Here is a 13,929-nt window from a genome sequence, read left to right on the forward strand (position 1 = left end):
AAAATATATCTAAGTGAAGGTTGTTCAGTCATGTCCGACTCTTTGAGACCTATGGACTGTACAGTCCATGGAATTCTTCAGGCCAGAATACTGAAGTGGGTAGCCTTTCCCTTCTCCAGGGGATTTTCCCAACCCAAGGATCTAACCCAGGTCTTCTGCATTGCAGGTGGCTTCTTTACCAGCTGAGCTACAAAGGAAGCCCAAATGTATCTAAACTGGTATATAATCACACCATGCTGTGATTATCCCAAATAAAAAGTAGAATTAGAGAGAAACAATCAGAAAACAAATAGAGGACAGTGAAATCCAACTTTCAACTGGAGGCTACTTTTCTTTGTTGTTGTTGTTCAGTTGCTAAGTTTTCTCTAATTCTTTGTGATGCCATGTACCGCAGCGTGTCAGGATTCCCTGTCCTTCAGTATCTCCCAGAGTCCAATCAAATTTATGTTCATAGAGTCAGTGATGCTATACAGAGAATGAATACTTATGCAATGAGAAAGAACTAAGTTATATTCAGCTTCTTCTGTTAATTCCTTTTTTTTCCCTACTCTGTCTCCTGAAATTTGCAGATAAAGAAATGATTATCAGTGATCAGTATGTTCCCATGAAGTTATTTACGCAAGGTTCTATAGCTGATCACCAACTCAATGGACACGCGTTTGAACAAACTCCAGGAGATAGTGAAGGACAGGGAAGCCTGGCGTGCTTCAGTCTGTGGGGTTGCAGAGTCAGACATAACTGAGCGACTGAACCAACTATAGCTGATGGGTTGAAGAGGCAGGACTAGAATGCTGAGGTCCTGATTATTCTCTGGTGGCATTTTTTGAAGTCCAAACATTCTGTTTTCCTATATATATTACCTAGTAAAACTTTTTTTTTTTTTTTTAACACTGTGTGAGTTGCAAAACAAATTACATTTCTTTTTTTTTTTAAAACAGAATTGAGCTCACAGGGGACATTTATGTACAATGATTCAGTAATATCATGTTATAGTTTTCATGTCTCTAGCAACAGACCTCATGGCTGAAAAGCTAATCATTTTGTATAATTAGTCAACTCCAGGGCATCTCTGCCAAAATCATTTAAAGTAACTGATTAACTACAGGGATACCTGAAGACTGAAATTGAATGAAAATACCAGGGGATGGGTCAAACTTTGCTGATGGGGCATAAGTATTTAATACTAGGGCGAGTGTGAGTTTTGCCAAGGAACCTGCAGGGAAGATTTGATTCCAGTTATAAACTGATGATTAAAAGCAGAAATGACAAATAATTTCAAATGACCTTTCTATAATAGAAGAGTAATGTTCTTGATGGAAGCAATATGTAACTCTTTAGTCTTGTCACACACAAAAATATAGTTTCACTCTTTTACTAGCCATGCCAATAATATTCAAGGTTTAATTATCAAAACATCTGCTGCATATATATAATAGTGCTAATTTTAACCCCCTGACTTGAGTGATTTAAACTTCCATATAGGGAGAAATCTTTCATGCACACAGTTAGGAAGCTGGAGAAGAACTAATACTTCAGTTTGTATTTAATGGATATTTTTATAAATTTTCTGTTCAATGTCATAGTTATGAGGTATGGAATTTGAGGTCCAAACTATCTCAGAGCTTCTTATTGTTTTGTACTTGTGATATCGCGGGCTTCCCAGGTGGTCTAGTGGTAAAGCATCCACCTGCAATGCAGGAGATGCAGGAGAATCCAGTTCAATCCCTGGGTCGGGAAGATCCCCTGGAGAAGGAAATGGCAACCACTCCAGTATTCTTGCCTGGAGAATCCCACAGACAAGGGAGTCTAGTGGGCTAAATTGCATGGGATCACAAAGAGTTGGGCATGACTGAGCACACAGGGCCTTATCAGGGTGATACTCTGAAAATAATTAATCTTACATATATGATTCTAATCTCCTTGTTCATTTCCATTTTTTCCACTAAATCATTTTTTAAATTACCCTTTGATCTTATAGGAGCAGTCTGTGGAGTACACTTGCATAAAACTTATAGGTACTAGCTTTATCATATGTTCTCTTCCCAAGTTCAAAAAAATACCGTGACTTAAAAGATATCTTGAGGGTATTTCATACAGTTCACAATGAAATATTAGAGTTATTATCTGAAAACCATCCCTCAAAATATTTCTATTAGTTTTTTTTTTTTTTTTACTTTGGATATGTTAGTTGCATCTGTTATTAACTGTATACATTCCAAATTATGTGAGAATGAAAAGCTCTTTATAATTTTGTTTATTTCATTCCACTCATTTGAGACCAAAGGGACATTGGTTTTTCTCAACAGTAATTTATAGTAGAACCATAATTAAGAACTCAAGACCGCATTTCCCTCACCCCAAACTCATGTGTTTCACAGGTACACTACTATAGGGAACCAACAGTGAACAACCTGCAATATTTTCAGAGGGACAAAAAGGTGAAAATGTGCCCACTTTTGTACAGTTAGAAGAAGACAGTCTAGAATCTTCTGAAGACCAATAACTCTAATTTTTAAAACCTCAAGAGAAGCCAAAAAATCAGATTAATATTAATTTATTCTTTATAAGACAATGTAATAATTGAACATAGATCATCCAAGCCAGCATAAGGTGTTTAACAGAATTTTAGAAATGAGGGTTCTAGAGATGTCTAAAGGTTTATCATATGTTTGGTTGACTTCTTTTCCACCCGTCTATAAAACCTTATAGACAGGGGCGATATCCTATCCATATTTATTTTTAGACATCTACTATAATATCTCGGATGGAGCAGGTACAGAATATTTGATAAGAATAATTTTTGTAAATAAAAAAGTAAACTAATCAAGAAGACAGAGTGTATGCTGTGAATACACTTCATGGTCCCACTGAATGTGATTTATAGATTTCTTCAACTTGTGTTCATAGAGGACACACTGTAGCAGGCAGTGTTTTTTTATACTGAGGATACAGTGGAGTGGTGATCAATGCAAACTCAAATCCTTGCTTTCATTGATTTACATTATATTGGAGGGGAAATAAAAATCAAAGACTCAGGAAATAACTGAAAGCTCAGATAAGGATAAACACTGGAAGGAATTTAACACACAGTAATATGTTAGAGTGTGACTTAAACCCACTTACTGTCTATCATGTGGAATCACACTTTCTGTGCCTTGGGTCCTTTGATTTTTAGGGAAATTGATTAAAGATACCTTTTCCTTGTCATCTCAGTAGTAAAAAAATTACAAATAATAAATAATATATTAATGTTACATGCAAAATATGCTAAAATTGCAAAAATACAATTTGAGATTTAATAAGGTAAAGTGATACATCCTTCCCCAACTATATCATCCAAATGTCAATAAACAAAACTAGACCCCCAAATTAATTAGGGAAAGGTATGCCAGTTGCCAAATGGAAGCCGCAGAGGGAAATGAACCTTTCTCCTGATTGCATTATCATTATCGATATGGGCTGTCCTTTCCCTGATATACATTTCCCGCCTAAGGTCTTTAGTAATAGTTCCTTTTCCCCATATTTATGAGGTTAAATCAGCATCCTTCATGTTTCTTTTCTTGACATATTAATCTGTTATTACACCCCTTACACACGCACCCCTCCTCCACGAGCCTGTTTTGCTTCACTTAAGGTTTATTAGTCAGAAATGGAGCAAAGGGTACAAATGAGGTCTTGCAAGCTTCCAGCTGTCAGAAAAATCAGCCAGCTGTGATTGATTAATAGAAGAATGCATATGATTTTGCAGTGCAGAACCCGGCTGCAGTTGTTTAATACGATTCTGTCAGCAAAACCTTCTCAGCTGACAATCTTTATAGAACAGCCATCTGTTTTTGAGGATTACAAATACTTTATCAAAATATTTATGACATGTTTCCTCTGAAAGATGCTATCTTATCCCTTTCAATAGATTAATGCCTAAAGGGTAACTGCAAAGCTAAGTAGAGAAAAAACTTCACTTTAAAATTCATCTCAGTCAAAAACAAACCCATGCTCATTTTTCCCTACTGTCACTAGGTTATTAAATTCATATCAACTGAAGTTGGTTTCACTTTTATTCACAGATTTTAAAATTGACTGAATGAAGAAATAGCTTACATTTAAATGGCTAATTTGATGTTCAAATACATCTCTCTTTTATCAATTATGTGTGCCTATATAAAAATTAATGATCAATTCTAAATGAGTATTTGGAAATTAGAAGTTATGTTTTCTTAATTTGCTAGATGTATTTGTAGATTTACAAACAGAATGATTTTTCCTTTCTAATGAAAATTAGATAAAATACATTTAGTATTATTTTTTTTAAGTTTGCAATGTGGTTTAGAGGAAAGAAGTTTTTCTGGCTTATCCAAAGTTTTCTAAAGTTTCTAAAGAAGCCAGTTTAAAGTTTTATTTCACTTTTGTTTGTTTTTGCTATGACAAAAATTGTTTCTGAGATGAATGCAGTAAAGAAAGAATATTTTGAAAGAATTATAACAAAAGGTATAAGAATTATACTCTTATTAATCTTCATCTAACTTTATGAAAAGTGAACTTCTAAATACATCAATATAAGTAACTGGAATTTGTCTCAGTAAATCACTTTTTTCCATAACTTGCATTGAGTTTTGACTTTTTCTTTGTATGTAGTATCTGTTTTTTTTTTTTTTTTTTAATTTGTTTTGGTTGATTTTTCGTAATATATACTGTCATTTTACTTGAGAACAAAAGAATAGACTAAGAAGCAGTGTTTGTTGTGAGTAAGATTTCTGCCCAAGAAATTGGAAGTGGTTTTAGTTTAGATGTTTGTTGTTTGGGTGGCTTCTCTCATAGCTCAGTTGGTAAAGAATCCACCTGCAATGCAGGAGACCCTGGTTTGATTCCTGGGTCAGGAAGATCCCCTGAAGAAGGAATAGGCTACCCCCTCCAGTATTCTTGGGCTTCCCTTGTGACTCAGACAGTAAAGAATCCTCTCGCAGTGAGGGAGACCTGGGTTTGATCCCTGAGTTGGGAAGATCCCCTGGAGAAGGAAAAAGCTACCCACTCCAGTATTCTGGCCTGGAGAATTTCGTGGACTGTCTAGTCCATGGGGTAGCAAAGAGTCAGACATGAGTGAGTGACCTTCAATTTCACTTTGCTGTTTTTATTTATTGATTCATTATTTGCCTCACATGTTAGCCCTGTAAGTAAAATAATTTTTCCCCTTCTATGAAAATCACTTTGGGGAGCAACATTTTTTTTTTTTTAATTACAAAAGTGGAATATTATTTAAATCTATGTATCATTTATATACATTTTAATAGAGGTAATATACAGTATACAGTCTGATTTATTTTTTAAATTCTACATCAGAGTTTGGGAGAAGGCTATGGCACCCCACTTCACTACTCTTGCCTGGAAAATCCCATGGACGGAGGAGCCTGGTAGGCTGCAGTCCGTGGGGTTGCTGAGTTAGATACAACTGAGTGGCTTCACTTTCACTTTTCACTTTCATGCATTGAAGAAGGAAATGGCAACCCACTCCAGTGTTCTTGCCTGGAGAATGCCAGGGACTCGGGAGCCTGGTGGGCTGCCATCTATGGGGTCGCATAGAGTCAAACACGACTGAAGTGACTTAGCAGCAGCAGCAACATATCAGAGTTTACAATTTGCTAAGACAATACTGTGTTCAGCAAAAAACAAGCTATGCTGTTGAGATTAAATAGTTTACGGTCTAGTGAGAAGGCCTGACGTGGATAATTTTGGATCCTGTAAATTGAATTTTGGATTTAGATAGACCTGGTTTGAAGGTCAGCCCTGCTACACATTGGGCTGTGGTTTAGAAACAGCTTCCCTAACTTCTCTGATACTTAGTATAACCTGGAGATGATTAGCATCAACCCTAAATTTTTCCTGTTTTAGTTCAAAGGGAAAATAGAGACCACCTGTGAAAAGAAAGGAGCATGGTGACTGACACATGGAAACTTAATCAACATGATTTCTCTATTTTCATAGAGCAAGAAATAGGTCATCTTATCAAGCAGTTGCATAGAAATATAGAAACACAGAGTGATGAGAGGTTAATTAAATTATAAAAAGCTGAGAAGCTTTAATTTGAACTAAATAGATATTAAATGCACATGTGCTAAAAATGAGAGGAGGTGGATTTATATGCAATTTCTGTCCAATTTTCTTTGACCTTAATAAATATCTTATCCCTTTCAGTTTTATTCAAAAGTGAGCTACTGTATTCTTAATAGAGTCCTAATTTCAGACAAAAGAGAAAGGGCTACTAAGTAAATGAAATTTAAACCCAATAGGAATAAGTGCAATTGAGATGAAATGAGAATTGCACTGAATATCATCCCATGTGATTGAAGTTAAATTCAATATACTGCACTGTGGACTATGTTTTCCTCTGACATTACAAAAGCTGGATAATTTACTCAAAAACGTTAGGGAGGAATAAAGGAAAAAACAAGTTGATGTCATTTTTCTTCATATAAAGTAAGGGAGAGTTTATTAAAATGTGTTTTTAAATCAATATGGCATAATATATGCTGATAGGAAAAGAGTGGGTAAAAGTATTTGCCAACTGAAAGCTAAAACAAAAGCAAAAACAAAAATTTGATCTTAATACAGCTCTATATAACCGAACTATCAGATTCCCCTTTACACCATGTTTATCAATTCCGTGCCTTGGTTCACTCATCAAGTCTTCCCATGTTATTCATTGTAACCTGACTTTTTCCAGGTAAAAATGTTGGTGATGACCAAAAGGAACACCCAGTGCCTAGCCTTAAATGTTATGGGAAATACTATCTATGTTCATTCTTATTCTTTATGCACATGTTCTCTACATTACTCTCTCTTTCACTGAATTTCCTTGTATCTTCAGTATTTAGAAACTTTATCACGGTAAATTCAGCTGACTTTTTCCTTTAGTGTCAATTCTTGGTTGTGCCATATGTAGTTACTGGGAAAATGAACAATCGTTCAAAAATAGATTTGTTATTAATAAATGAGAAAAGAGAATCAATAGCTCCACAGAGAGCAAGGATAATGCGCCAGTATCTTGTGTAATGATAAAATTTATGACATGTTTTATGCTGACTGGGGGAAGATAAGGAGACCTACATCTTAACTGGGCTTCCCAGGTGGCTCAGTGGTAAAGAATCTGCTTGCAATGCAGGAGCCACAGGAGAAACGGGTTAGATCTCTGGGTCGGTAAGATCCCCTGGAGGAGGAGATGGCAACCCAGTCCAGTATTCTTGCCTGGAGAATTCCATGGACAGAGGAAACTGATGGGCTACAATCCATGGGGTTGTAAAGAGTCGGACGTGACTGAGCAACTGAGTGCACACACATGTCATAGCTATCATAAGAAAGTGATTTACATTTCCATGTACTGACTTTCAGCAATTTCAGAAAGTTATAGGTACAAGTTAAGAAATATTCTATGAAAAAAAAACTTAAAAAAAAAGAAAAAATATTCTATGAATATTAGAGAGATTATCAATGTTTCCGGAAACTGTCACTTTTATTACTTAAAATAATGTTTATTGCTTTAGCCATTAAATTAATATAGTTGTGAATAATTAAAATGCAAAAAAATTTAAAAGGACATTAAAATCACCCATCGATTCACCATCTAAAGGAAGAAAAATATTTTAATTGTTCTTTTTCAGTTTTTTATATACATGCACATATATGCACATGCATCTCATCAAGCACATATATACAAGTATAAATTTATTTCTGCACACATACAAATATCATTTGTATCATATAGATCATTCAGTATCTAGTTTTTTATTATATCTTTCACTTAGCATACCATGACTGTTTTTAAAAAACATATTTGAAAGTAACAATGTCAACTAATTATTTCAACAAGTATTTTTTCAGTAACCATTATGTACCAGGCACATATGTAGATGACTGGACTTCAGCAGGGAAACAGAAGGCTCACACCTGGCAGTAATACCCACAAAGGAAAATTAGAAGCTCTGCTCTTATAGAGCTTGTTTTTTAGAAGCAGAAGATAGGCAATAAACACTTTTTAAAAAAATAAAGAAGTTGGTTATTTAGTGTAGTAAAAAGATAATTAGGACTGTGAAAACCAAGAAGAAAAAAAACGAGAAAGAGAGGATTATGTGTTAAACTTTTTAAGCACCCTTGATGTTTAAACTTTTTAAACACCTTGGCACTTTAAAAAGCTTAAACTTTCTAAACACCTCATTGAGAAAGTGAGATTTGAGAGATTTGGTGGAGGTGAGAAAGTGAGCCCAGGGAAAAATGGAAGAGGATTTCGGGGAGAGGATGACCAGTGTGTGAACCCTAAGCAGTGACTGTGCCAGATGTGTTCCAGGAGTCGCGTGGGGACTCCTGTGGCTGGAGAAGAGTGAGGGAAGAGTGTATCAGTAAGTGCTGGAGGTGTAATACCCTGTATTGTCTTGTGAAGATGCTGCTTTTACTTTGAGTAACATCTTAAGATTTTAAGCAAGGATGGCTTCATGAGTGCGTGACCACTATAGTCCTGCAAGGCCCCACACTCAGAAGGGTTCTGTGGTTAAGTTTAATATAGTCATTCTTTTGCACTTATAATTATTTTATTTTTGAATCTGGATTCTGTAAGTGGGTTTCCTCAGTGGCTAAGCAGTAAAGAATCTGCCTGCATTGCAGGAGACACAGGTTTGATCCCTGGGTTGGGAAGATCCCCTGGAGGAGGAAATGGCAACTCACTCCAGTGTTCTTGCATGGAAAATCCCGTGGATGTAGGAGCTGGTGGGCTACAGTCCATAGGGTCACAAAGAGAAGGACATGAATGAGCACACATGCATACAAGGAACATCCTATAGGACCATGGAGGATGCTCTGGGGATGGAGTGCTTAGAGTTTCAATTCACTCAGAATCCCACCTCTTGTCTCCCCCCCCAGCTCCTTGGGATGGGTTTTCAGCTCTCTGGCCCCTGGCACTCCAGGGCTCACCCAGCCTTCCCTGTGCTGCCACGAACAGAGAACTGACGCTGACCTCTGCTGGACTAGTGACCTAGTAGTATTGGTGGGAGGAAGCCCCCATTCTGCTGTCATCCTCTGTGCCTGTGGAGACCTGGCCATGGTGAGGGAAGTTGGGGTCAGGCACAAACCCCACGGTGTGTCTGACGGCGTAAGGCTGCAGCTTTTCCTATTCTGGGGTGGCAGACAACTAGTGAGGTGCTCTAGCCATCTCCCCCACCTCTACCCTATCAGGTACCTAGCATGTCTAGATGGAAAAGGAAACATCTAGGGATCCATCCACACCTAGGCTGATCTGTTATGTGATGGGATGGAGGGTGTTAAAAGTGTTATAAAATATAAAGATCTATCTTTTAAATCCTGGATTAAGGAAGGTATTTTTAGTAAATGCAAAATCAAGAATTCACAAATAACAAATGAAATTGGTGAATTTATAGCAAAACATAAAATTCTAATATTAATGTGAGAAATAGATAAATAGATAAAAACTAAATAATGGTGATGTATTAAATAAATCATTATAAAAATCTTCTCAACTAGATTCAGTACAAAATAATAAGATTTGTAGATTGTAATATATATGTATGTTATAAAAAACAGTGTTAAATGAGACAATTAAGAAATAGGATTAGGTATATAGCATAATAGCCTTTACACAAAATTAAAATCTAATTGCTTTTAATGCAGTTATATAGATTTTGCAATACAAATAGAAAGATGCACTAAACACATTGACTCCCTGTGTTCAGAAAAAGTAATGGTAGTAGCACTCTGAATTAAAGAAAAGAGTAAATTAGTAGATAAACTAATAGAAAGGGCTTAGCTAGGTCAAACATTATAACATAGCATGGACTGGGAGAATTGTTAACCTCAATCCTCTGTACCTGGGCTGCAGTTTTTAAAATTACACTTGAATAATCAGCGCATTAAAGATTCCTGATCTAATTAGTAGGTGGGTAAACACAAATTCAATTAGTTATAAGATATATTTTTACTGAGCAAATTGGCCATTCATGTACACATGAAAATATAATGTTTATAGGTTGCAAATGTTGTATAAATAATTCATGTAATGTCCATGGGAATATAAATGAGTTCAAATATGTGAAGAGCTTATTGAGCCATATTAAAATACATATCTGTTTCATCCTTGCAATTCCACTTTACGTGGATTATCTAAGTTAATAGACATTTCTTGGTAGAAGACTATTATTTTCTGTTCAAAAAGCTAATTGAAATGAAATCATATATATCAGCTTTATTCAAAATTGCCCAAAAAAGTGGATTGAAAACAGCCAAGATGTATTTTAATGTGTGAATGGATAAAAAAAGAGTTTGAAATTTTTTAAAAACAGCTCAATAGGAGGAAAAATTAGATTTCAGGCTCACAAACTCATAAAGATTCACATAATGGAATAGTATTCAGCACTGAAAAGAAATGAGCTATCAAGAAATGAAAAAAAGCATGCAGGAAGCTTTAATTCACATTACTAAATGAAAGAAGCCAGTCTTAGAAGTCTGTGTACCAAATGGTTCCAACTACATGACATTCTGTAAAAGGCAAAATTTTGGATACAGTGAAAAGATCACTGATTTCCAGTAGTTAGAGGACAGAGGATGAACAAAGTATAAAGGATGCTTAGGGCAGTGAAATTATTTTGTTTAATACTATAATGGTGGATATATAATATTGTACAATTATCAAAAGCGGTAGAATTGTACAACACTAAGAGTGAACCTTAATGTAAACTAGACTTTAGTAATCATGTGCCAGTAATGATTTTAAAATAAGTGTGAAATTGAGGAAAAATATGAGTAATATGAGCAATTAAAAGTATTTAATATGTATGGTACAAGCAAAATGGAAAAAATACAGAATGGTAGATATAGAATATGAGTAGGAAATATATTATAATGGAACAGAGGGAAATTTTGACTGAATAGTTGGCCATGTAATTAATGAACAAATAAAGAAACATAATAAATGAGCTGAAAATAAATAAATAAATAAATGAACTGGGAAAAAAGGATAAGCTCAAAGAGGAGATAAAGGAATTAAAAAAAAAAAAAAAAAAACAAAGATGAGATCAATATAAAGAGATGAAACATTAACTGTCAAAGCACAAAAAATACTTGGGAGAAAAAATAAAACTCATGGAAATAGGTTGAAATTGGAACATGCACAAGGCAGAAGAAGTATAAGACAAACAAAGGTAGTGTCTTATGTAAATGAGACTTATGGGGGAAAAACATGTATGGATGTGAGAGCTGGACCATAGAGAAGGCTTAACACTGAAGAATTGATGCATTTGAATTGTGGTAATGGAGAAGACTCTTGAGAGTCCCTTGGACAGCAAGGAGATCAAGCCAGTCAATCCTAAAGGAAATCAACCCTGAATATTTATTGGAAGGACTGGTGTTGAAGCTCCAATATTTTGGTCACCTGATGCAAAGTGCCAACTCATTGGAAAAGACCCTGATGTTGGGAAAAATTGAAGGCAAAAGGAGAAGGAGGAAATAGAGAATTAGATGGTTGGATGGCATCACTGACTCAATGGACCTGAGTTTGAGCAAACTCCAGGAGATAGTGAAGGACAGGGAAATCTGGTGTGCTGCAGTCCGTGGGGTTGCAAAGAGTCAGACATGACTTAATGGAGCAACAACAAAAGGGTGAAAAAAATAGAACAAATGTTTTAAGAAACACCACAAGGGAAAGAAAAAAAAACACAAACTGAAAGAGGACTTTAATATATAAATTGAAAAGGTGCAATTTGTCTGAGGAAATATTGATTCAAAATGACGACACTGAGGTATACCCCCAATTTCAAAAACATTAAAGAAGAATACAAAATTAGACTGGTCTCAGACTTGTATGCAATGTTATACAATGTATAAGATAGTAGTGCAATACTTATACAATTTTTTCACTGAGACAGGATAAATAAAATAACAATAAAGTTGGTATTTAAGAACTCAGGGAAAATTGTTCACATTAGTGCTATCTTAGGAACTTACTAAATTTCTCCAATCCAAATGTAATATGAAATTAAAAGCAAAGGTTTTGCCTGTCAGTAATGAATCCATTTGTCTTGGATAAAAGCATTAAATGTTAATGTTAAAATGTAAAAATTTTTAAATAAATGTAATTAAATGTGACAGAAAAGAATGTGAATATTTTTATGTGACAATCTAGAAATTATGTAACTAAAAGAGAGTTAAAAGGTATAATACAGAGAAAATTTTCTGTTTTTTTTTTTTTTTTTTTTTTTACTTTTCTAGGTTAATATCAAAGGAGACAATATAAAGCTAGCAAAAATAATTGAGGTATTTTCATATATAAAAGTTTAAAAGATAATGTAAAATTTGTTTTTTGTTGTTTCATATTGGGTAAAGTATAAGAAATAGAAAATACATTAATTAATCATTGTAGTATTAGAGGATCAATAGGTACTGCTGATAGAAATAAAATATTGGACTTTTTAAACTTATTTATACAAGTAATATCAGAAGTTGAAGTGTAAATCTCGAAAGGAAACAATCTTTTAGTTTCCTAAGATTTTTGCTAATGTTCATCATAACAAAAAGGCCATAATCTTCTGCCATCTATAGACATCTCTAGAATTATCCGTGTACCTGCTAATTCAGTCTAAAGCAGACATCTCCCCTCTTCAAATGACAGATGTAGATGGTGCACGTTAGTGTTAGCTGCTCAGTCATGTCTGACTCTTTGCGACCCCGTGGACTGTACCCTGCCGGGCTCCTCTGATCGTGGAATTCTCCAGCCGAGAATACTGGAGTGGGTTGCCATTTCCTTCTCCAGGGAGCCTTCCCAATCCAGGGATCGACCCAGGGATCTTTTATGTCTCCTGCATTGACAGGCATGTTCTTTATCACTAGCGCCACCTAAGAAGCCCAGGTGCACGTTAGGTCATTATTTAATTATATCCTATGTAATTTCTTTGCATGTCCACTGAGATCATGGCAGATTCAGATTCCTTCAGGCTACAGTGTTTATTTGTTGGCAGATAATCCTACTGCCAGATGTGCTGAGAGTTCTTTGAATCTTCCTCCTATATATTCAAAACTTACAATTTTATTATTTCCACATAAGAATTAATTTGTGCCAAGTTCACAATGGTAGAATCCTACTCCAGATTTCCTTTTTAAGAAAAATTTTGAAAGAAGTCCTTAAATAACTGCATGAAGATGTTACTAAGCATGAACTTTACTCATACTATTTCTTCTAGGACCATGGGGCCTGCTCAACCTACATTTCACCCTTAAGTGATTAAAGAACAACCACAAAAAAATCTACCTCACAGTTGTTTTGAACCTACTTGTGAAATTTGTAAGCCTTTTTTTTAAACAAAAATATTTGAAATTAAAACATTTGAATGTCTCATCATCAAATACCTATTTATTAAGCATTTGTTTGTGTCAGGGTCTGGTGGCAAGGATGGTTTAGAAAGATCAGCAGGATCCAGGAGTTATCAGACATCAGTCAAAAGACCAGGAAAGAAGTGAAGGTTCTGTCATGGAAGTGACTGTGAAAAAAAACAAACAAATAGATCCAAAGGCATTTTGCAAATAGGTTTATGAACTAAATAGCAGGATCCTAGAGTCACTATATGAATTCAAGGTGGTCTGTGAACTTTCTGAAGGAATAAACCATAATACTAGTATAAAATAAATATCAGCCTATAGACCTCATATTAAAAATACAGAAGGCATCAAACACAGAAATACAGATTATCAAATTCTCACTTATCCTATGGAAAACAGGTCTTAAAACTTCTTATAGACATCTGGTTTGGGAAAAGAAATTAAAAATCTATAATGCAAGAGGAAGCCAGGGAATCTGTAGAACCTGAGAAGAAGAGTACCTTAGAATTTATTTAGTATAATTTCTTACCAAACCCAGTAAATTCTTTCTTGGCTATGGCCTAATAT

This window comes from Dama dama, chromosome 1 (genome assembly GCF_033118175.1).
Source record: "Dama dama isolate Ldn47 chromosome 1, ASM3311817v1, whole genome shotgun sequence".
NCBI lineage: Eukaryota > Metazoa > Chordata > Mammalia > Artiodactyla > Cervidae > Dama > Dama dama.